A 4,777-nucleotide genomic window follows, 5' to 3' on the forward strand; every position below is an offset into this window, starting at 1 on the left:
ACTACAGTAATAGTGCTCACAATTACAATATAAAATGGTCTTCAGGTCCTAATTTATCTATTGTATAGTTCTATGGGAAAAAGATTGCTGATGTGTCATAGAATGTATGGATGGGAATTATGAGAAAAAAGTCCTTATTTGGATGCCTGGAGAGACTATGGCACTCTGTTCCCATCCTGTCACTATCCACTCTTCACTGCCAGCTCAAGGCCCAGTTCAGGAAGGAAGAGGTAAGTTGGGTAAGTCCCCAGAAATCAGGGATTTTGTGAAGTGCCTCTCAGAATCATGCCTGTCTAAAGGCTTGGATGCTGAGATTTCACAGGTAACATTTTATGGCAGACAGTTAGGAAGGACTTCTGATGCTCACAAAGAGCCAATGAGAAGATGCAGCTGCAAGTCAGTCACAGCAAATGAGTTTCCACAGAGACTCATGTCCACTGCGGTCCAGCGGTAATGTGAAAATTTTTCCCATACAACAAAATGTGCAGTCATCATCAAACCCCTACCCAGATCTAGCCAAGGGACAGAACATTCTCCATAATTAAGTGGAGACTGGGGACTGACTTTCACAGGATCTCTGGTGCCCCATATTTGGCCATGTCCCTTTGATGGGGAGGCCCAATGGCACTCGGAGGAAGGATAGCGGACTACCAAGAAGAGACTTGATACCCTAGCACCATATTCAGGGGGAGGAGGTCCCCCTCGGTCACAGTCATAGGGAAGGGCAGTTGGGGTGAAAGTGGGAGGGAGGGAAGAATGGGAGGATGCATGGGATGGGAGAGAAAATGAGATGTAATATGAATTATTTTATTTTTCAATAAAAATGTGTTTAAAAAAAAAGAAAATTTTCCCCATACAGTGTTAGAAGATATTTCAACAAGAAAGTTCCACCTTTATATGCCAAAAGAACACATATAGCTGACTCATTTTCTTAAACATCAAGTGAATTTGAGTAACTTAAAGACTCAAAAAAAAAATCTACTCCAAGTTAGAATTGAAATAGTACTTTTTACATGAGAACTGGAATAGTTGTATTACTCTGTTCTTGATTCCTTGAGTATCTTCATATGCATATTTATACAGCTATCTATTTGAGTATTCTCATTTTCAAATGTGAAAATTCTGAGGATTCATATATTTAAATTTGAATTCTGGCTGAGAATGGAATAGATTATTTTGAGTTATTCTAACCACATATAATTTCATATTCATGAATTAAACATTGAAGCTTACTTAACAACCACCATATGCCAAGCATGATACAAACAGTGTACAGTAAAGGTATCTATGATAGCATGATGTAGTATTAAGAGCCCTAGATTTCTAGCAATCAGAACCAGGTTTGAATTTGTCTTCCAAGACTGGCTAAGTTTATTTGACGTCTTGGAGACCACGTTTGCCTTAAAAAAAAAAAAGAGCAACCAGTGTGATGTTTTACTCAGCGAAGTCCATACCGCAATTACATATGATAACTGCTTTTGTCTGCCTAGCATTTTACGTTGTTTCTGCTAGGAGCTGGGGGTGTCCTCTGACCATACAGTTGACAGCTCGATCCAATAAGGGCCATTTACAATGATTGTGTGCACCTGGTAAATTCCCTCTAGGCCCTAAGCTAGAAAATGAGAGTTGTTTCCAAGATATTTTACTGGGGTGACTGTCTCTTTGCCCATTGGATCATAATACTGAAAGAGGGAAAAATATAGGGGTGCTGATAAAAATGCCCTTCCAGGTATAGAAAGGCTACTTGTTTTATTTATTTATTTTATTTTTTTATTTTTTCTTTCTTTCTTATTTTATTTTTATTTTTTTTATTAATTTATTCTTGTTACATCTCCATGGTTATCCCATCCCTTGTATCCTCTCATTCTTCCCTCCCTCTCATTTTCCCCTTATTCCCCTCCCCTATGATTGTTCCTGAGGGGGACTTCCTTCCCCTTTATATGCTCATAGGGTATCAAGTCTCTTCTTGGTAACCTGCTATCCTTCCTCTGAGTGCCACCAGGTCTCTCCCTCCAGGGGACATGGTCAAATATGAGGCACCAGAGTACATGTGAAAATCATACCCGACTCTCCAAGGCTACTTGTTTTAAAAGAGACCAAAGGTGAAGGCATGGATGGTTGTGGGGAAAAAAATCTAATTCTGGACCTCTAGCTCTTGGGTCATTAGAGCTATTTTAGACCACAGTCCTTCCAATACCTGATGATGCTGCCTTCCTTGGAGATAGGAACCCAATACATTGTGAAATACTGAGCAAAATCACAAAGAATACATAGAATAGATGCAAGTTACCTGCATCTACCTCTGGGTATAGGAAATAAGATAGGTCATTTGATGTCCTGGCCTTCATTACACATCTGGTTTGATGACTTCCCTTGACCCAAAGGTACATTTCTTGCTTTCTATTTATTCCTAACATTTGAAACAAAATCTGATACATACTAGGTAAACAGTAAATATGTATGCTCCTGTGAGACAGCTCAGGTTGTTACCAAGGCCTCATGGCCTGAGTTCAGTCTCTGCTACTGGCATAGTGGAAGGAGAGAACCCCTTCCTGGAGCTGTCTTAGCATGCCCATGCTTCAATCAGTCAATCAATCGATAAGTAAATAAATATGCTGAGTGAAAAATAATTGATTAACTAGGCAGAATACCAATATAATAAATATTGTAACACATTTCTGAAGACTGTAGATGAAAATGTAAATGTGAGCATATAAAAAAATAATTAAATTGTTCCTATTTCCAATGTATAAATGACTACTTGCCTCCACATATAATGGCTGAAAATATCATTGCTTTCCTTTTTTATTACACTAAGGCAAATGCTACCCTAACGACTTCATTACCTAAGGTTGCAAAGAACTAGTGATGAAACCACAGGGACACTTGGCTTCTCCACTGTTGTATGCAAGAGTACCAGGACACCAACACTGCTAAAGATTAAAAGACCACAGGTTTGTAGTGAGATCCTGCTGTGCTGTTAGCCTCTCCCAACTTCCTCGTCCACCATCGTCTCTTAGACATTCTTTATCTGGAGTTGTTTGTATAAAGTCTACTCAATAATAACATTCAAGTCAAATTAAAACTATGTTTGGCCATGTGTCTAAAAAATCATGTAACTTTATGTCTTGATCTCCTTGGATCCTGGTCTATATATCTAGTCATGCCTCCCCTAGGTACCGCATGCTTCTGCATGTATTACCTAATTTGTCACACAAACTCTTACTCTCCAATTTTGATAGAAGGTATCTCTGTATAAGAAAACTATTGAAATTCTAAGGATCATGTCTGTAAGTCAGGATTCTTGATCCGGAGACAATGGTCCCAATGAGATGGAGCCTGAAGGCATCACTGAGAGTAACTGGAAAGAGTCTGTGAATAATTGGATGACATGAATCTCTCAGAATCCCTCCTCCGTCATATTTATGCCTATGGTTTTGAGAAGTCCTCTGCCATCCAGCAGCTAGCTATTTTTCCTTGTATCAAGGGTTATGATGTTATTGCTCAAGCCCATTCTGGGATTGGGAAAACAGCTACATTTTCCATATCAATTCTGCAGCAGAGTAAGTTAGATCTGAAGGCCTCTCAGGCTTTGGTTCCCTCACACACTCATGAATTGGCTCAGAAGATACAAAAGGTCATTATGGCATTAGAAGACTACATGTGCCTCTTATTATGCCTGTATTGGGACAACCACCATGTGTGCTGAGGTGCAGAAGCTGCAAATGGAAGCTCCTGATATTACTGTGGCCACCCATGGCCAGGTGCTTAATATGCATAACCAGAGATACCTGCCGCTACATACATCAATCAAGACATTTGGTGCTGGATGAAGCAGATGAAATATTAAGCCATGGGTTCAAGGACCCAGTCTATAATGTATCCCAAAAGCTTAATAGCAACACACAGGTAGTTTTGCTGTCTGCTACAATGCCTTCTGATGTCGTTGAGGTGACCAAGAAGTTCATGAGAGACCCCATTCAGATTCTTGTCAAGAAGGAGGAGTTGACCCTGGAGGGTATCTGCCAATTCTACATCAACGTGGAGTGAGAGAAGTGAAAACTTGATACAGTGTGTGACTTGTATGAAACACTGAGTATCACCCAGGCAGTAATCTTTATTAATATGAGAAGGAAGGTGGACTGGCTGACTGAGGAGATGCATGCCTCGGATTTCACTGTTTCTGCCATGCATGGAGATGTGAACCAAAAGGAATGAGATGTGATCACGAGGGAGTTCAGATCTGGTTCTAGCATAGTATTGATTACCACTGGCCTGTTGGTCAGAGGCATTGATGTGCAACAGGTCTTCTAAGTCAATTATGACCTTCCCACCAACAGGAAGAACTACATCCACAGAATTGTTTGAGATGGTCAGTTTGGCCATAGGGTGTGGCTATTAACATGGTGACAGAAGAAGACAAGAACTCTTTGAGACATTGAGAAATTCTACAACACCTCCATTGAAGAGATGTCCCTCAATGTTGGTGACCTCATTTGAGGGGCTGTTCTGCTACCTGACCCTAGCCAGAGTTCAGTCCTGGGGGGTTGAGGAACAGCTTGATGGGGGGAGGGACAGGAGCCAAGAGATGGACATCTTGGGGTTTTTTGTTGTTGTTGTTTGTTTGTTTGTTTCCCTCTATTTTTGAATAAATGTCACTTTTTGAGGTAAAAAGAAGGAACCATGAAAAAAAAAAAAAAAGAAAACTATCAGTTTTCCTTTTCACTATTTTCCTCCAATTCTGGGGAATCATGAAAACTTCTTGTTGAGCTAGAAC

At 40.2% G+C, this 4,777-nt stretch overlaps 1 pseudogene; it reads left to right on the forward strand.

Annotated features, from left to right (window-relative positions):
- The first annotated feature begins 3,284 nt into the window (after positions 1-3,284).
- LOC127204650 (eukaryotic initiation factor 4A-I-like) lies at positions 3,285-4,388 on the forward strand (annotated as a pseudogene).
- Positions 4,389-4,777: the final 389 nt, after the last annotated feature.

The sequence above is a fragment of the Acomys russatus genome, chromosome 20, assembly GCF_903995435.1.
Source record: "Acomys russatus chromosome 20, mAcoRus1.1, whole genome shotgun sequence".
NCBI classification, from domain to species: Eukaryota; Metazoa; Chordata; class Mammalia; order Rodentia; family Muridae; genus Acomys; species Acomys russatus.